We start from the raw sequence: 21,233 nt of genomic DNA, 5'->3' as shown, positions 1-21,233 counted from the left end.
GCTGATTCCTTAACGTAGAATAGATACCCAAGGGAGAGGACGGCCTGCAAGAGAACCTCCCCAGTAGGAAGAAACACAGGGCCCCAGCAAGGTGAAGGGAAGACCAGGAGACCCCAAGCCCATGCAAGGTACGACTGCCACAAACCCTCGTAGGGACAGACAGCCACAGAGGAGCACCCAGGAGGAAAGAACGACCCCAGCTCCAGGGAGAAGAGGTAGAACCAGAAGCAGAGCCTGCCGTAGGAAAACACACAGCGACCGAGGACAGCTGAACAGGCAACAGCCACAAGGAAGCAGGCAAGGCAGGAACGGCTCCACAGCCAAGGAACACAGGCATAAGAAGAAAGGCACAGGTGCGCAAATCCCCAACAGAACAAGAGGCAGGGGCACAAGGTAGCACACCAAGGGCCACAGCAGTGGGCCAGCACAAGCAGGCGGGCACAGCCGGCAGCGGACAACACCATGGAGCAGTGCACCCAGAACAAGCCAGGCGCAGGCCGAGGAAAGGAAATGCAGAACAAGCCCCAAAAGAGGATCGTGCAATAGACACACACCGACCCACGAAGAAAAATGGAACCAGCCATAAGAGAAAAAGGGGAAGACACGGAGGACGGACCAAGCCGTCAACCAGAACACAGGAAAGCCAGGAGAAAATCATCTACCCTGAAACACCAGACAGGGGACCAGGCCGAAACGTCGAACAGGAAGGCGGAAATGCCCCAACATGACACTGTAGACAGCATGCCAAACTGTCAAGCGATGTAGTGAATACCGAGAATGACAGAACCCTGAGCAGCGCAAGCTGCGCCCGGACAAGATACAAGAGACCGCACCAGCGGTATGCAATGATGCCAAGAAAGGCAGGGAACCAAAAAAAGGGGCAAACATACCTCCCCAGCGCAGGACAGAGCTATGCAATAGATACAAGTACCCCACATAGGGTATGATACGTCCCACTAAATCATGGGAACACCTCTTAGGGAAAACCCGCAGCAGAGGACCAGAGCATAAATGTAGGGTATGATACGTCCCAAGAAAACATGAAAACACCTCTTAGGGAAAAATCCCGCAGCAGAGGACAGAACATAAAGGACCTGCAGATAGAACCACAGACGGCTTGTCAATCAGCCAATCGCAAAACACACAGAAGGCCCAACCTGAGGACACATATTGATGGACCACAACCAAAGAACCACAAAATCCAAAGGGGCATTACCAGCAGCCAATAGCAAAAAGGGGTCAATTTAAGGACCCAAAGCCAAGTTTACGGAGGGAGGAGGAGGAGGAGCAGGAGGAGGACAGAGCCCTGCAAGGAGCCGCTGAATGGCAGCATCCGCATGGGTGTTAAGCAAAAGCACCCCATCAAAGGGCAGGTCATCGAGACGCTCCCTCACATTCTCAGGGAAAACGCTATCCCTCAGCCAAGCATGGCGACGGAGAGCTACTGAATTTGCCATTGTGCGGCCGAGAGCATCAGAAACATCCAGGGCTGAACAAAGAATAAACGTGGCCAGGTCCCGGCCATCCATCACATGGCGTCGCTGATCAGCGTAGACACCTTCCGGAGAGGCAGAAGACAGAAGGGACTCCACGGAATCCCACAAGCTGGAAGTAGCCCTGGCCAACACACACAGCGTGTTGAGCGCTTGTAAAGCAGCACTAGAAGAAGCGAAGAAGTTCCGCCCGCATGAATCTAACCATCAGGCCTCCTGTGACGGAGGAAACAACACCAAAGGTAAGGTAGGAAAAGCAGTCTGCAGAAGAGGGCCCTGAGTAGAAGGGTGGAAAGAAAGGCAGCCTGGATCATGCGGAGCAGGATGGTGGCGGTGGAGGAGCGACTGGGGCACCGGATCCCCCGTGGCAGGACGCCCCCAGGGCCCCAGAAGAGAATTATGGAGCGAAGCTTCGAAGGGAAGAAGCAGCTCCAGTCCACTAGAGCCTTATGGAGAACCTCCAGCAAATGGTCCGTAGGGAATGAGGTGGCAGGGTCGCACATGTGCAAAATGCCAGTGGCCGTGAAAATAGCCCGGACAAAGGCCGCACACGCCTCCGTAGGGTGTCGTGGGGGGAGAGCAATTCCTCCGTGGGCGACGGCTGTAAAATAAGCCGGCCATCCTCGAATCCAGCTGGAGGAAGAAATGGCCAGCCCGGAATGGTGGAAGATTGACGGACGAATGGGGGACCTGAGGAAGGCTGGGTCCGCGGGGACGGCGAAAAGCCCTCCCTGGAAGACGCCGGGGAAAAAGCCACAACGCGGCAGCCCGTCTCCGGGGAAGAAGAGACAAAAAGTTGACGAACCTCCGGGGAGGAGGGGGCCTCCGGAGACGAGTCGACGACCCAACACCGGCACGGCTCTGTGGAGTCCGCCACAGGCTCCGGCGTGAGGTTGACCGGTGCCAGAGGGGACGCCGAGACGACCTCGTCGACCACTTACACCCTATGAGAATGGGACGGGGCCGGCTCCGGGTCAGCGAAAGAACGGCGCAGAAAATCCACCGACTCAACCTCCGACGAAGCAGCCGCATGCGTGAAGAGAAGAGTGGAATCTGGGGACGCACCCCGGCCCCTAGCCAGGGTCGACAGCCATCGGTGCCTGAGCGGCGTCAGCTCGGCTTCTGGCAAGGCCGCCTGCTCAGAAGACCAAGGAGGACTCGGAGGCGAGCCGCAAGTCCCGGCGACCTCGCACGACACCACAGGGACCCCCCCCCCCCCCCCTCGGGGGTTTGAGGCAGAGGCACCGTGGGCCGAAGAGGGGAACCCCGTAGGGCCGCTCCCCGACGACACCACACCTCCAGAGCCTGAAGCCGAACCTGTCTGTGCCGGGCCCGGAGCCGCCAGCGACGCCGCGGAAGGCCCCGCACTTGGCAAGGGATCCGCAGACGTCCCAGGAAGAGGAGGAGGGGCCAAGGAAGCCTGCAGAGCCGTAGCATAGGCCTCCATTTGGGCCCTAGTCGCCCCGGCGCCGGGAAACAGCGGATAGCGTGGTGACGAATGAGGCTGCATGTCCCGTGGAGAAACCGCACCCTCCGCAGAGTGGGGACCAGGCTTCGGCGACAAGCTAGAAGACTTACCGACGGGTGAGTGACGCCCTAGGGGCCTCGGTGACAGGCGATGCCAGAATAGGAAGTGGCAATTCTTGGACCCTTCCACGGGGGATGGACGAGGGGGGTCGACCCAGATCTGGACAACCGGGCTGAGAGGAGCTTCATCCGGCGCTCCCGCCGGGACTTAGGCTTCAGATGCTGGCAAGCGACGCAGTCCGTGGAATCATGATGCTCGCCCAAACATCACATGCAAATAGGATGAGAGTCTATCACCGACATCTGACGCGCGCAAGACGCGCACGCCTTAAAGCCCGAAGGCATTCGCACACTGTCCCACCACGCAAAAGCGTGAAAAGAAGGCCCGAAAAAAGAACAGGGACACAATCCGGATCCGCGTTGCACGCGGAAAAGAAAGAAACTGATGTCAGCGCGCTGGGGTGGGGCTTATGTAACCTCGCTGACGGCACGCCCGTGGACGACGTCAGGGCACAGTCACGTGGTACAGCCCCCTCGGCGCGCAGAGATGCTGGGGCAAAGAAAGTTTTCCGGGTCCAGTCTCACAGCTGGGGATAATTCTACGGTAAGGAATCTGCGGCTAGTAGTCTCTATTAGATAGTAGTGCTGTTATATTCCATATAGGTACCCTAATATAGGCTCAGGTAACATCATAACCCTTCACCTATAATCTTCCCTAAATTACATACACAACGGTTCTAAGAAGACTGACCTTTTACCTAGATACGACACTGCATTCATTATGCACGATTTTCCCTATTAAATCCTCAAACATTATGCGCTAGGATTCTTGGGGCAACAGCAGGGCTAACATCTCCTGTATAATATCGATGTACAAATTTCATTTCCGACATCATCTTAAGTACAACAAAGTAATACAGCGAGGTAGAACCCCCGGGGAGACCTATGGGTATATATACATCACATCTTGCTAAGATAGGCAGAGGAGACCAGGACTTCTCGGCCGACACAAAGACCAAAGACGCTGAGGTTCCTGCATGCATATACTCCAGCTCACAGTGGTCTAACATCCCTTGTGGGGTGTCCAACCCAAGACCAGGAAAGGGTCCCACAGTCTCTCAATCCAATCCAGTTAATGCGGTTGACTTTATCCTAGAGGGATTCTTGGCTTAACACCTACACACATGCTAGGTACACTTGGGTACATCTAGTTAGGAAGGCATCGTAGGAGTATGCACTTTTTATAATCATGTGTTTTATGTACTCGTATGTATAACTCTATCATCCTTTTGCTTTCATGGTGCTTTTAATCATTTATATCTGTTACTGTCTAGTGGTTGTTGAGGCTCATCTATTTTACACTAGAATAACGACTGTTCAATCAATGCTTATTGAAAAATGTTCAGACCGTTTATTCTGTGTATCTCTTTGAGACTACGTGAGCACGAGTGACTGATTGAAAAGTACTACACTGTTTTCACGGTCTTGAAGGATCAGGGTTGTCGTGTTCAATGGTTGCCAAGAACTATCCTCTCCTTGGTAAGAGGAGATTCTATTGGAACTGTGAGCTAGCTGATATAGAAGGCCAACATACCCGGTGGAGGTGTTTGGAATCAGTCCGACACCAGTCCTACGTTGGTTGGGTACTTCCTTAACAGTATTTCAGTCGTGCTATTCTCAGAGACCCCTACTCACCTTTCCCCACAGACGTTTGGAGTCGGAGGGTACAAAACCCCGCCGCAGCTGAGTAGGCAAAATTTTATTTATTGGCTGTTGGTTCATCAAGCTTTAAGTACACAGTGTTCCCAAATTGTGCATAACACCTTATCTTAGTTCCCTTGGAGAGCTCTTCTTTACTTAAACAATGACTGAGGAAAGAGATAACGTAGTACAAGATCTACACCTCTCAGCAGGAGAAGAAGATGCAGATGCAATTTACGTTGCAGAAAACGTTAGGAATACAGTCACCATAAAACTAGATGCACATGGTTTAACAGGCAGGGGTGGAAAAGTAACATTCGTGATTGAGGCACACGAATCAATTAAAACAGAGGTATTCTATTCATAGGTTACATTCTCAGTTGCGAACGCAATAATAAAGACATTTTATTACTACACAGAAGATGAAATACCGGACAAATATTGTCCCTATGAGGACATTGAAGTTCCACTAACTTACCAGGAACACTTATAGTTGTTTAAAGACACCCTTCCACCATGCAAGAAATAGAGTAAGACTCGGTCCGCTCAGAAGAGACGGAGCAACATGGCTGGTATTAGCAGCCTACACACCACATCCTGACATTGAAACGATGCCAGGAGGACACTTACTCACACTTCATAAAGAACTAATAAAACTGTACAGAATTATGACACAGTTCGTGATGAGGACACTCACGGTCAGACAGCAACGGCTACTATAACAAGTCCAGTTCAGAATCCAACAACTAAAATCACACCACAAACGTAACACGCAGTAATGGGTAAAATGCCCGCAAAACGTGAACAAATGCCTTTCTGGATATCTCAAAAAATGACACAGCTAGAAGCAGTATTCCTGAATACAAGCCCAACAATCTGCTTGCCCATGGGCATAACACCACAAATAGAGGATTGTACCTCTTGGGGTACAGTTTTCTCTGCCATATATACCAGGACTCATGGTATCCCGTCATTAGCAGTAATAACAGATGTATTAATACAAATACAGAATGAGTACGGAGCAGAACCTGCTCTAAACTTAGAGATGAAATTATTAGGTCATTTTGCCAAGGTATCAGCTATAATATTAGCAAATATTAAGGGGGAAGCAGCATCAGTGGCAATCCATCAACACCTAAGGGAGTTCAGTCCTTTAACAACAAGAACATGAATTACCCAAAATAAAAGACTGCATATGCAGAATTAGGCAGAGACAGTTTGGAGGGGGGGGGGGGGGGGGGGAGGGAAGCAGTAAAACCTTGGCTGATGGGTGGTCCAGTAAAGGGCACCTTCAAGCAGGCACCTGCTTCTTCTAAGAAGAAGTGGGACAATAAACAAAAGAATAAAGAAAATAGATCTCAATCTAGATGTAGGTCTCCTCCACAGGAATCCTCCGAAAGGAGGTATAACCTAAGGAATAGGGACAGCATTCGAAAAACTGACAAGTATCAGGATACTGATACACGTTCCTCTCGTTCCTTTCAGGGTTCAACGAAAAACTCAGAGAGGAAGGACGATCCAACAGACAAGAAGAGCATACAAAGTTTAGAGACAAGCAACACGCTCCAGACTACACTTCCAAAGAAGAAAAACCTAAATCAAAATCTCAGTTCAAAAAGAAGAAAGTTGCAGGTCTAAAGATCAGACATGCCCAGCATTCTGAGGACTCAACTACTGAACAGGGAATGGGTTCTGACGATGCTAGACAGTGCGACAGAAGTTTGGCAGTTCGGGCTGGACTGTTCCCTTGAGGCACAGGGTCAGACTGATTTGCATATGGCCATGTCTGAACTGGGGTGGCAGAGTGAGCTAAAGAACGGTGATGGATTAAACCCAGATCAGTTGACTGGGGGTGAGTGATTGCAATGTTCAACACTCCGTCCATCATTTCTTTTAGTTTTTGCTACGATCTAATATGATCTGATTTTTCAGTTAGGCAATGGACACAGGAACATACAGATATCCTATGTTCCCTTCAAGTTGACATGATAGCGTCTAAACACTTAAAAATACGCGTGAATGTCCACAACCGCTTGATCCGTATAGTTGTGGGTCAATCAGGGTACACCTACCTAACATACAATGAAGGTAAAAAAGAAAAGTATCAATAGCATACAAGTCACATTTGTACACAAATGTTAAGATGTGTTTCGCATCAACAGAAAAAATGCTGACAGCGGTGCAGACTGCTGTAGTGAGAGACAGAACACTGGCTCAGGGGAAACGAATAATTGTCGTGACTCCAGTACAGGCCTTAGAGGCTGCGACAAAGGCAAGCATCCCTATTGCGAAAGCCTTACATCCGAGATGGATATAATGAGCTAATTCTCTCACTGCAACAGACGTAGGATACAGGTACTACCCAAGTCTAAAAACACAAGCATTCCTGCAATACGAACAAGAATATCCTGAATGAAATACTCCCTCTAAATCAGTATGAAAATATCATTTACACTGACTGATCTGCTTAGCCAGCCATTGGAAGTAAACAACAATACAGTGCCGCATGCGCAACCGTTCAAGGAAGCGCGCAAGATGGAAAATTTCATCCAAGTTGTACAAAAACATTATCTCTAGGAGATTGCATGGTGCAGCTAGCATAATTTAAAGCTCCGTTACTGGCACTGGTAAATACAGATCGAGAATTCCCCACACTAATGGTGTGTGATTTGTTTTACTGTGTACAGTTGTACAATGAGTACATATACCACTGGGGTCAGAATGGGTTCAAAGATGCAAAAGGTAGCACAATTAAGCACAAAGCACTATGGAAACAGGTAGTGGAGTTGAAAAATTAACTACAGAGAGCTCACGTGATACACACATTGAGTCATCAACGTGATGGAGTTCACGTTGAAGGGCATTCATTGGCTGATGAAGCCGCAAAGGGAGCTGTGCGCAAGGCTGCAAACACTCGTTCAAAAACGAGAATAGACGGTGATATTATGGTTGCAATTATTGCTACCATCAATAAATCTGCACTTCCCAAAAGATTTCCACTCAACTACTCCTACAAGTTAGATACAAACAACGTTAAATTTGCTCAGATTCCTGGAGTGGGGGATAGGAATACCAAACATGGATCGCAGATTAGGTTTAATATTAGCTTCAAACGAGTGTCTGGGTTCTGAGCATGCAGGGGTTACAGCGACTGTTTCCTTGCTGAAACAACACTATTGGTGGCCAGGATTAACAAAGCAGACTAAAGATTATGTCTTGAAATGCAACATCTGCCAGCAGATGAAGGGCTCCACCATAACCCGTCCAGCGCAGGCATCATTATTCATATCAGACAAACTACTCGGGTGTGTTTATTTGGAGCTCTGTGGTCCCTTACAAACAGATGGGGCTTACAAGTATATCATGGTTGCAGTGGATTCCTGCTCGAGATTCCTATGGGTGTGGCCCCAGCGCTCGGCCGATGCTCCAACGGTTATCAAAGATTTGCAAGTCTTTATAGGGACATACGCAATTGGCACATTACATTCTGACCGTGGCCCCGCGTTTAGCTCTCGGGCTTACAAAGAAGCCATAGGAGGTTTGGGTGTAGCATTGCAGTACTCCTCTCCGTACCATCCCGAGGGAAATTCGGTTGTGGAGAGGAAATCCGGGACTTAAAGCAATCTATAACAGCTAGAGTATTAGGTTTGGGTGGTAGTTGGGTCAAACATTTATATGGAGTACAAAGAGCGTTAAACAACATGCCAAGAAGTTCTCTAAGAGGTGTCACTCCTTATGAGGTCCTATTTGGGACGAGAATGTGGGTACCAGATCTTGACTGTGAAGGCACAGTGGCGGATGAGAAACCTTTTGACATCCATAAACGTTTGGCTGTTTTACAGGATCTGAATGAACCCAGGGTTCTACAAGGCAATGTCTAGGTAAAGAAGACCGCCACTGGGGAAGTCAAGTCAGTCCCTGCAAGACCTGTCTGGGTCCCTATAGTCAGGGATCTGGTCAGAGAAAAAATAGAGGACAAAAAAGAATTTGGGCCATCATACAGAACGCCTGTACCTGTCCTGGCCATTGAAGGAACAAGAACTGTACTTCTGCCGCCTCTTGCCAGGAAAAAAGAGAAAAGATTCATCTCCATTAACCTGATAAAACCACATTATGTGGCCGATACTGAAAAGTAGGCCTCATGGACTCCTCAGTAGCCGACGCCCTCCTCTTGCTACTATACGGGAAGGTCAAACAGAAAGACTCATCATGTTCAAAGAGTCCTCAGCACGGAATGATGGACTATGCAATAATGCCATGGAACTCGTTCCTCTTGATTATAAAGTTCAAACTCAAAATCAGAATAAAAGAAAAATTTCTATTCGACCAAACACTGATGTCTACATCAACATGCCTCAACAAGAGCCATCTACAAGTTCAACAAAACCTGCAGAACTACCAAAAATAGATCAAACTGCATCTGGCTATTTCATCGACTTCAATACGTTTTCCTTAGATCCAAGTGAATCTGAAACGATGCCAGACCAAAAAACTCATCACCAGCAAATCAAAGACCTTTTCATCTTTCTTCAACGAACATACCTGATATCACCTTGGATAGAAATTTGGGTAATTACAGGGATACGTTTCTTTCTTTTCTGGATGGGCTTAGTAACTGTTTTAGCATGCTCATTAATGGAACTTCTCTTGGACAAAACTCTGCAGCATCAAAAGTAAATCCGATTCTGAAACCTCACCTTTCATCACATCATGAACAAAGAGACTTGTCATCAGTGAACATTACAGTAGCTCCTATACCTGATGGTATAGTGTGGGACAAGGTTGATTACGATATATTTGGTCCGACCAAAATTTTAAAAATATCACAATTATTTAAAATATCCTTAAATGATATAATTACCTCCAGTACATTCTCCGATGATTGGGTTTATGAAACTGTGAATAATATGGCTGATTTAGAACAATCTGCTGCCTTTTCTAATAAAGAAGTGTTGGAAGACACATCAAATTTCAACAAACTGTATTGCTATCAACATTATGGTCATCATTTTTTGCACAAATCTGCCGATCCCAGAAATGTTTTCACATACCACCAATGGGAACATTGCCCAAAACCGCCGAAAAGCAGTTTAAAAATAATTGCACACAATTTTCATTTTTTTCAGGGGTTAATATTTCTGACCCAGGCTCATATTAATATACGGTTACACCGACATCACTACAGAAAAATATGTTGATAAACACCAAACATATTTATTCTACATCCTTTATTACCCAATTGTCTGAACAAGGTTTCGACTTATGGAAAGAAACAATAGACACAAAATCAGTCTGGGGTTCTAGAGACTGGCAAGTCCAGGAAACAGAAACATTATTTAGAGCATGCCTCATTCCTCGGCAGATTATGTTTCTGAATGATGCTGTGCAACAAACTACCTGTCTAGGCATGGCCAAAAACAAGGATCTGAACGCACCTCGGATTCTAGCACCATCACATGCTGAGCGTAACCTTACATTACGAGAAGGGGTTACGCTAGATTACATCAAGCAATATAATAGATCAGACCCCAATTGGAAGGCATGGTTGGTTTGGCTTACAGACACTAATAGATGTCAGGAAAGATTCAAAGGCACAACCGAAGGGTTTAGTATCCACGGGCCAGTCTCACGCTATGTACAAAGAGAACATCCAGGTGGTAGGGACATCATACAGTGTTGGGAGGTTCTGCCTTGATTGGCTAAAAACCTCAACACTCACTCTGGTGAAACAACACTTATCCTTACTCACAGAGGCTGAAGAACTATGGGATTTTTTATTGGGTCCCAGAAAGCCAATTCAAAAACGTTTCTTATATGCGGTCTATAATGAAATCTGGAAAATCTCCCAACAAGAAGCTACAGAGAGGTTACGAGAAATAGATAGGATTAACTTAGAGAAAGCCTTAGCCAAAGTTGACAATAGTATGGCTACGTTAAGTTCCAGGATATACTCACTGGGCAACATTGTATCTTCTGCTATTGATGTACTAGAACAAGATTTGTCCATACTACAGCACGGGCAATCACAATTGCGTTCTATTATGTTATTGAGCTGGACGCTGCAATCTTTGCGCGCAGGCTAGGTGCCCTGGTGTTTTATCAACAGTACGTCTGTTTTCTGCATACCATCTGACAGAAAAACAGACAAAAATGACACAAAGGGGAGCAAAATATACAATGCTGTGTATTGAGAAACTGGACAGATTAGTTTTTACAGTGGCAGAATCACTGAATGGTTAATCCATGGCCACATCACCCTACCGGTCACAACTTTCCAATTTTAGTATTGCCTGGAACAGCAGCAGGCAGGCAGATCTGAAGAAATGAATAGGGAATTCATCAAGGAATCTTGGGAATTACCGTACAGATTTCGATGCAGGAGTGGGGCTCTAGAAGTGTTTCTAAGCGGTATAAACTGAGAGAACGCTTTGAGTGGATCTCTCATATGTCAGGATATAATGCTGCACGGGGCCTGTAATGGTTCAGTAGCTAACTTATAGTGTCACTTGAGGGGTGCCCCGGCAGCTGCAATTACTCCACGGTTCAGGTTACTTTCGAATGGGAGTTACTTGAAGCTGAACGAGCAAGGTTGTTGTGGGTTGCTTCCATGCATCGCATATCTGGTAACCGTGAGCTCGAGGGTTACTTGCTGTACGCAAGTATTGTTTCCCCAACACATACAGTCGGGGAGGTGCCGTTATGGCCTTCACTAAATGTTTCTTTAATACTGTTTGATACTTTTAGCAGAATGAAAGCCATGCTTCTACAGAAGAACGTGCCCTTAACCTCCGCCCGAGAGACTTTTGATCTCCAGATCGCAAGGTCTTCAGCTGAGATACAAGCACTCATACGTACAAACTGCCCCTTCCATTTCGGAGAAATGGTAAATCGTATATTTAACATGTCTGATACGACAGGTATCGTCCACCTATTTAAAAACATATGTTAAGGACTGTTAAGCACCTTTCAGACGGTTCTTGGAGTTATACTAAACGTTATACACTTTGTATTTGGAAGCATTTTTGGGGACTTCGGCTAATTCTGTTTCTAATAGCAGGTATCCTGATTGTAATTTTTCTGCTATGTAATGGACGTCCCAGTCACCAAGGAGATGGAAAAAGCACTTCAGGAGCGTAAATACCGTGATCGCATGGTACAAACTCTGGGCACATCTCGTCTGAGAGAAATAATTGCATCTTGGTTCTTGTCATTTAGACCAGTCTGGATGGACTGCTTCTTACCTGTCCTCAGATGCCTGTTTTGCGGAGAAGAATGCATATTGGATCTCTGTCTGACACTCCCATCATGTGCGCAATCGGACGTTGATGCTTTACTTGACCCGAAAACAGCCCATGTTTAGCAGTGTCCCCAGCGTATACCAATGTTGATGGCGGCATTCCTAGAGCTTCCACAGCCCAGAATCGGCTGAAGGCAGTACGGAAAATCATCTGTGCTCAACTGACGTAAACTGCAAGGTGTTACAGGAATCGTCGTCTGTGAAGGCACGCAACAGTAATGTTGGGTCTACCAGCCAGGACACAAACAATTGGCTCATTGTGTGCTGGAAGAAATTCGCTTTTAAAAAAAAAGAAACTAAAATTGGAGCTGAAAAAAATAAATTGACACTTTTTATGGACATGCATAACTATCAGACGCTTGTAGTAGTTCGAACTATACATACGAACATTTTAGAGCTATAGTAGAGCTATGGCTTGAGTGAATTTCCTTTATCCATGTTTTAAAGTTTTTTTTTGAGTTTTTAAAACATTTTATTAGCATGACTATTTGTTTTACTACAATTATTTGCGCACCAGTGCCTAGTGGCACGTTTAAGAATTTGAATGATGTTGTCCATGGAGTGGGTGTTATATTCCATATAGGCACCCAAATATAGACTCAGGTAACATCGTAACCCCTCACCTATATTCTTCCCTACATTACATACATACCGGTTCTTAGGGACTGCCCTTTTAGCTAGATACGACGCTGCATTCAGAATGTGGGACTTTCCCTAGTAAAAACCTCATACATTATGCATTAGGATTCTTGGAAGCACAGCAGGGCTAACATCTCGTGTATAATATCTATGTACAAAGTCAATTCCCCGACGTCATCTTAAGTCCGACAAAGTAATACAGCGAGGTAGAACCCCCGAGGAGACCTATATGTATATATACATCACATCTTGCTAAGATAGGCAGAGGAGACCAGGACTTCCCGGCCGACACACTGACTAAAGACGATGAGGTTCCTGCATGAAGATACTCCAGCTCGCAGTGGTCTAACATCCCTTGTGGGGTGTCCAATCCTAGACCAGGACGAGGGCCCACAGTGTCTCAATCCAGTCTCAAGTGACTTTATCCTAGAGGGATTCTTGGCTTAACACCTACACACATGCTAGGTACACTTTGGTACATCTAGTTAGGAAGGCATCGTAGAAGTACGCACTTTTTATTATCATGTATTTTATGTACCCGTATGTATTAATGATTATCGCAAGATGGTAGAACTCTATCATCCTTTTACTTTCATAGTGCTGCTAATCATTTATATTTGTTACTATCTAGTGATTATTGCAGCTCATCTATTTTACACTAGAATAACGACTGTTCAATAAATACTTATTGAAAAACATCCAGACCGTTTATTCTGTGCATCTTTTTGAGAATACGTGAGCACAAGTGATTGAGCAAAAAGTAGTACACAGTTTCCACGGTCCTGCGGGATCAGGGTTTTCACGTTCGATGGTTGCTAAGAACTATTCTCTCCTTGGTAAGAGGAGATTCTAGTGGCACTGTGAGCTAGCTGATACAGGAGGCCAACAGGTGTTTAGAATCAGTCTGACACCAGTCCTACAGTGTATATTGTCCGAACGCGCAGATCCTGTATAAGGTTTTATAGGAACTACAAGACAGTGCCTAGAGCCCCTTCAGAGATGTCATTGATGTCAAAGGTGATTTGATAACATCTCTGATCAAGTGTAAAATCATGAGCAATGTATTGGGCACAATTATGATTGTGAATATCTCACTGATTATCCCTATAATGCATACTACCCAAACCTAATTGATATGGACTTCAAAGATTTTACCCACCTCCAATCAAAGGGGGAGGCCAGTCTTTATCAAATGTTCTCTTTTACCAGAATTGATTTTTATTGAGATCTAACAGCTAGCTGAATGAGACAACTTTCTAATTACATTTTACATCAATCACAATTTAGGCAGCAGTCCTAAGAATGTATCCAGCATAGATCAATTTCCCTCAGGAGAGAATCTGAATACACTATAACCTGAGGCCTACAACCAACCAATACTGGAAACAATGGATCCTCCTCTCTATATACTCTTGCTCAGATCCTTTTCAACCTGCATCTAAAAAAATGGTATTCTAAACTGTAGGAAAGTGCCCCTTTTTGTCATGGGCAACACCACTTTTTGCCACTGGTATTAATGTTTTTTGACTGCTAACCAAGCCCCACTGCCAGTGTTCCTTCCCTAAACAAGCATTTGCAATGCAATAGGTCTCGCATTTGCGGGAGTTTAAGCTATAGGCATTGTAAATGACAATGCCTTTTATTTATATTTTAAAAACCAACACGTAAATAAAAGGCATTGCCATTTACAATGCCAATAGCTCAAACTCTCACAACTGCAAGATCTGTTGCATTGCAAATGCTTGTTGCTTTAGCCGCCGAGCAGTTTTTTGAGTGTTCAGTGAAATGTTGTTTAGTCTCTGGTGTGGCCAACAGTAGAGCACACTTGAATAATAGCTTTATGGAATACAGAAATCACTTTGACTCTTCTATCATGACAATTGAACAAGCTAATGTATTTGCATATAATCATTCCCCTTATAACATTCTCAGGTTTCCTATCTTGAATCCAATTCTAATCAAATATGAGACATCTGTTGTAAAACACATAGGACCTCCGGTTGTTAAACCAGAACTAATTTTTCAAGATGTAAATTTAGAAGAATCAGACCGTTATGGTCGTGCCATTTAAGAGCGAAGGTTTCTGAGCCATGATGACCATAGATCAGGGGTGCCCATGTGGGGCCATGAGGGCTGAATCCACCCTAGATTTTCAGGATATTTACAGGATTTGCATGCGATACACCTTAGTGGAACGAATTTAAATAATGGTGACCATACACCATCATATTATACGCAGCATTATATATGAGAGAGGTATTTATCTATTGCCCCCTGGAAAGGCACTTACTCTTGCCAGAACTGCATGTCTTAATTGGAGGAAACCTCCTGCAAGAGGTACGTAAATTCCCAAAACGTAGCGAGTTTTGAGGTATTCACCTTCTTATAAGAAAATGGACTACCCAGAAAATGCCTTCGCCCTGAACTCGTGTGCCTCCCCGATGATTTTTTAGTATTTGTAAGTGCTCCCTTAAGAGCGTGAAATTACACCAAACCATGTTTCATGAATCAAGATGGGAATTTTTATGTGTGTTTTTGTAGGGCTGAGCCCACCTTAACCCCTTCAGTGCCCATGACGAGCTGGACTCGTCATGGGCCGCGGTGGCGCTGTGCCCATGACGAGTCCAGCTCGTCATAGACCCCGCCCGCTAATACAACGGCCGGCACAGGGCGGGGAAAGGGGCGGGCACTGAAGGGGTTAAGGGAAATACAAACATTGCAAGTCGGTTCCGTACGTGTTAGTAGTGATAACACTTGCTGGATACCGGCGGGTTGAAATAAATAGGCTTTCCATTGCATCTCACGTTCAGCTATAACCCTGTCTGCTGTTTTAACCCAAACCGCAGGTTTGCTATTGTTTTAATGTTAATTAAGGAATGACCGAATTGACAGTTCCCAGGACTTAACCTATTTTTAGTGGAATTGTAGTGCGTACTCACTAGAAGTATATCTCTGAGACCCAGAGGCAAAGACTAATAACCTTTTTTTCTACTTTCAGCAAATCGCTAATCTGTCTGTGTGAGAAAGTGCCATCTTTCTTGCAAGGTATGCCCCCACTTTTTGCTGAATTGCTGAATGTACTTTTACTGAGTGTGCCCTGGACTCCTGCCAATCAGGTGCCCAGGGCCTATGTTCTATCCCTAAAACCCAAATTAGCAAACCCTGGCCACATGTCAGCCCCTGGTAAATGGTACCCTAGGTACCCAGGGCCTTGTGACCAGCGAAGGCCTCTAAGGGCTGCAGCACTTATTGTGCCACCCTTGGAGGCTCTGTACCCTAACACAAACACACTGCCCTTGCAGGCTGAGTGTCTGGGAACAAGACAAAACAGAGTCGACATGGCACACATCCCTGTGTGCCATGCCCACAACCTACACTGCCCTGGCATACATCAACCGCCCCTCTAGCTGGGTGCACTATACCAGTGGTGTGGGCACAGGAGCATGAGCCCTGTGGCCCTGCAGTACCCAGGTCCATTCCTGGCCACTGTAAGTGCAGTCCTGCCATTTAAGAGTATAGGGTGCTGGGAGCTTGTCAAACACGAACTCCACAGCACCATGATGGCAACACTGAAGACTGAGAAGTTTGGTATCAAACTTCTCAGCACATTAAACCCGCACTGATGCCAGTGTGGGATTTAATGTACAATGCACTACAGAGGGCATCTTAGAGATGCCCTCTGAAACCTATCCTTCAATCCACGTCTTGTCTGAGAGGCTGCCTACGCTGCCACACAGCAGACATGTTGCTGGACCCCTGGGTGGAGAGCCCCCGCTCTCCTGGGCCTGCAACAATGCACATCCTGGGCGAGGTGCTAGGTCTCCTCCCCCAGGATGGGCAGGGGGGAAGCTTCAAAGGCATGCCGCCTTTGTGAGCTTCTCCAGGCCACTTGCTGTGCTCAGCAACTGGCCCCCACCGGTTCTGACCCCCACTCTGGCGGGAAGTCTGGCCAGAAACTCCAAGTAAGGACAGGGGATATGCCAGCCCTGCCAAGCCCACCCCTCAGGTGGGGGAAGCGAGGTGAAGCACATCTCCGGGCCCTCGCCATCTTGAAGATGGGGAGCCCTACCCAATCAGGACTAGGCCACTGCCCCCCTCCCACAGGAGTAGCAGGAAAGGCGGTGTACCCACGCCAGGACAGGGACCCAGTGGTCCCTGCCCTTTACCTACCTGTAACGCCCCTAAATTTAGTATTTAGGGGCACCCTGAACCTTCCTTCCTCAGATTCCAGATTCTAAAACAGCAAAGAAGATCAAGAAGAAAGAAGACCTGCCGTGCATCTGCTAAGAGGATGACACCAACTGCTTTGGCCACAGCCCTAACGGCCTGACGACCCTCAAACCTGCTACTGCTAAATCCTGGCATCTCCTGTGGCCAGCAACCTCACAAACCCCGGAGGACCTGGCTACCTTGTGAGTCTGAGCACCTGGGACTCCCGCGAGCAGTGGCTCTGCTCAAAGCAAGTATCTAACCCCTGGCACCAGCCCGGAACCGCGAACCCTGCACACTCTGCATCCGCTAAGCCTGGGCTATGCTGGAGTGGACAAAGACCCCGAGGACGTCCTCCCGGCGACTGTGACCCTGAATCCGGCACCCAAGGACCCACCTCGACGCTACTGATGACGCCTGCAGCCTCAGAACCAGGGACCCCCTCTACCGCGATCAACAGAGGGTAAGATTTCCCGACACCAAAAGGCACCCCTGCCCCCGGCGCCCTGCGGCCCCCTGTGACGACTCCTGGGTACCTACCTATCCTCCAACTACCCAACTTACCTCTCGAAGTGGTGGGCACACCTGAAGAATCTTCGTCCCCGAGCTTGCAGCCTTTGTTCGTCCTTGAGCTTTCCCATTGCAATCCATTGAGCGCCCGAAGGCTCAAAAGCACCCTGCACCCAGCCACCCGAGTGGCCCTGGCAGTGCAACTTCTACTCCTACCTACTTCCCCATTTGCCCTGAGCAAGTGACCAGGAGCTCAGCTCCCACAGCCGCGTGGCCTGCTAGTCAGCAGCCACCAACCAAGGCCCCCCTGCCTCCCATAGGGTAACATTGGGCCTGACTCACTCTGCACCCGGCTGCCCCTGTGCCGCTGAGGGTGTAACAACTGTACTTACCTGACCCTGGGAGACCCCAGAGTCTGTGCCCAGGACCTTAACTCTGCCAGTTGAGTACTTACCCAAAAGCCGATAACTCACTTTTCTTCCATAGGGTAACATTGACTGGCTTCTACTGAAATTTCTTTTAAGTGTGGAGTTTCTAAACTTTAAAATATTCACCTAAAATCAACCAAGTAACGAAAATGGAAATACTCACCTGCTATTAGGAGAGATCCCAGTGCTGGATCTTGGTGCCCAGCACTGACCCTGAAAAGTATTCCCAACCGTACTTACCACTAACTCAATTTTCTCCCATAGGAAACCATTGACTGTTTTTCTGTGAAATTTCTTCTAAGTTTCGATTTTGCAAACTTATAAATAATCGCCTGTATAACTTAAACTCAGTTTCTCAACTGCATACATGTGATACACTAGTGCTGGACCCAGGATCCAACACTAACCTAGAAAAAGTAACCATAACCCCACTTACCTGCTAAGGGAATTTACTTCCATAGGATAACATTGGTAATTTGATCAGAAAAAGTTACTAAGTGTCAACTTTTAAAATAGCAACATATTGCTTAAAAATCACAACAGTAACTAAAAAGTATTTATTCACTTGTTTCCAAGAACTGTCCCAGGACTGAATCTAGTATCCAGAAAGTGCTTACCCAGTAATTTAAGGAGTCAGCGTTTAGCGTAAACGGTGACGCAAGCCAATCAAAATAATGGGCAGAGCTTAAACTCCACTTCCAAATCATCCCAATGACAAAAAGCCTCGCCGAGCGAGCAGCGCATGCGTGCTGCAAGGCTAGGCGAGACCTAAAAAATTAAAATAGTCTAATTGTCACCCAATTGGCACAAACTTTAGCGCCCCTTGACGTCTGTAGTAAGTGGTACCCCTGGTACCTAGGGCATGGGTACTAAAGACCCGGGCTGCAGCATGTATTATGCCACCCTAAGGGACCCTCATACAAATTGCATTGAGCCGCCCATTGCAGACTGCGTGTCATGGTGCAAAACCTGAATGAAAACACATGACACTCACTGTGTGCCATGCCAAAGTCACTGCATGTAATATACGTAAATCACCCCTACAGCAGGCCTTGTAGTCCTAATTTAGGATGCATTACTTTACTTGAAAGGGCATGTCTGCATGAGCAGATATGTCCCTGTACTGTCTAGTTCAATTACTAGATGGTACAAGTGAACTGGGGAGCCATCTTAGGTATATGTAATGGGCGCTGGTCATTACGAGTTCTCCAGCTACATGATGGCTTCACTGAAACCTATGGTGTTTGGTATCAAACACCTTGTCTTAATAAATCTGTACTGTTGCAAGTACTACATTACACCCAGAGGGCACCTTAGAAGTGGCCCCTGAAAAACATACCACTATCTATTGTGCTGGCTGACTGATATTGACTAGCCTGTCACCACAGACGCCTTGCAGGTGAGCACCCACACTCCCTGAGGCCAGAAACTATGCCTGCTCCAGACAAAGGTGTTCACACCTCCTCCAGCAGGATAGCTAGTGACTTAGCATATCACGACCAAGGGTTTTAAATCCCCTGCCGACTTTGATATGCGAACTCGGCTTCCCCCAGACCTGGGAGATGCCACACCCTGCCCAGAGGCTCATTTGACACCAGACCAGTGAGGAAATTAGCAATGCAGTATGCGCGTTGCACCACAAAAGGAGGATTCCACAATCTTGTTTTGAGGGAGTTAGGGACTCTGGGACAGGGTAATACCCACTCCAATGGTAATTAGCCCATTGGCTACTACCTATTCACTCCCCTTAATGCCCCAAAACTCAGTATTTAGGTGGCCCTCTGACACCAAGAACTCAGGTTCGCCTGACTAAAGAGAAGGAACTCCGATTCGCATCCTTCAAAAGTCTTGGAGGGTTACCAGACACAGTAGCAGCCCAGGAGGAGGTCACAGAGCGTTCAGGAGGTAAGCTCCGTAGATCCATCCAGTCTTCGAGACGCTGATCTAACCTGGGTGCCGGAGCCGGTTGCTAGCACCAAGGCTTGTTTGTATTCAGTCCGAACACCACTGCCACTGCACGACCGGGGACTCCAACAGAGGCAAGCTCCATGCCAGAAGTCATCCTGCTGTGTTTCTAATCCCTCTTCTGCAGGTGAACGAGAGCACTTCAAACTCACCGACCTGCCAGACAAAACCCCTATGCATCCTAGCCCCCCAGCACGAGTCCATTGAAACCAACTCTGTGGCCCTGAAAACCAAAAGAGCGCCCCTCACCCCCGGATTCTGCGGATTAGTCTCCCAGTCCCCACTTGCAGTCTTCCTTTTGCAGGCACTGTTCCCTATAAAATTCAAAGTGTAGCGTTCGAGGCTACCACCACAAAAAGCACCTCTGCACCTGGACACCCCAGGGTAGGTACAACTACACTGTGGGTGCTTTCTTGGACCTTGTACCCCACTTACCTTAAGTCCAGAAAACAGTCCTGTAAGTCCTTTGCAAGTGACCCTATGCAGTGTATGTTTCTCTCATAGGATAACATTACAGCATTCGAAGCTCATGCCTCAAATCTGACAGCTGTATTTTCTAGGTTGCTGAAAATCGCTAACTCAAAAAGCACTTACCCACTTACCTAATCTAGAGTATCTTGATGTCTACATTTATATTAAAATCTGTGTTATTTTGATAAATAGGTGTTGGATCTCCTTATTAGTGTGTGTCTAATTTGTTGACTTTGTGTGTGAAACATGTGCCTAACACTCCCCTCTGGTAAGTAAGTATAAGGCTGCTCGACCACACTAAAACAAATGGATCACCTTTGAATTTGTAAAGCAAGCCCCTGTGCACTAATAAGGGACAAGAGAGCCAGCTATCTACACTAACCATCATCAGTAAACTGTGCACCTTGATGAAAAGTCAAGACAGGATGCTAAAAAGACACTGGAGGAAAACCAAACTACCACCCGATCGTGGGGACCTGGCTGTACCAACGAAAAAGAGTATTGATCAGCTTGTGCCACGGCAAAGAAAGCATGCTTCCAGTCAGCACTGTTGAATCCCCTAATTTTGCCCTATATAACTACTTTGCATCTATAAGGAGCTGGTGTAGTTCAGGTTATCCTCCAGAGCCCTCATAACATCTCTTTAATAAGATTGTATGCTCATTTACTGAGAACGTTGACACTCAGGTAACTTGCTTGCCTCTATCACCCACAGGCAAAGGAGAATTGCTCTTGCACTCTTTTACGTTTATGTTTGTCTTAGAAGTCTTACATCATTTACCATCACAAAAATCATATCCTCTTTGAGACATTGGTAATTCTTAAGTCATCAAAATAGGCCTCCTAGGATTTAAAGCAATCATCATCAACTTAATCAATAAAAAACAATCCACATTGATCAGATACGTTTTTTGCAATATAGATAATTGTGTATGTTTTGGTTTTCTCACTGTTGGTTATCGTCATGATTGTATACTTGGGTATAGGTCATAT

General features: G+C 46.6%; 1 protein-coding gene across 14 annotated transcripts in view; it reads right to left on the bottom strand.

Annotated features, from left to right (window-relative positions):
* TJP1 (tight junction protein 1) overlaps positions 1–21,233 on the bottom strand; it is a 1,155,396-nt gene that overhangs the window by 13,941 nt on the left and 1,120,222 nt on the right. The gene's annotated exons all lie outside the window — the stretch shown is intronic.

This window comes from Triturus cristatus, chromosome 3_1 (genome assembly GCF_964204655.1).
Source record: "Triturus cristatus chromosome 3_1, aTriCri1.1, whole genome shotgun sequence".
Classification (NCBI taxonomy): Eukaryota; Metazoa; Chordata; class Amphibia; order Caudata; family Salamandridae; genus Triturus; species Triturus cristatus.
The sequence above is the reverse complement of the archived record's forward strand: the minus strand, read 5'-3'. Positions and strand labels throughout refer to the sequence as shown.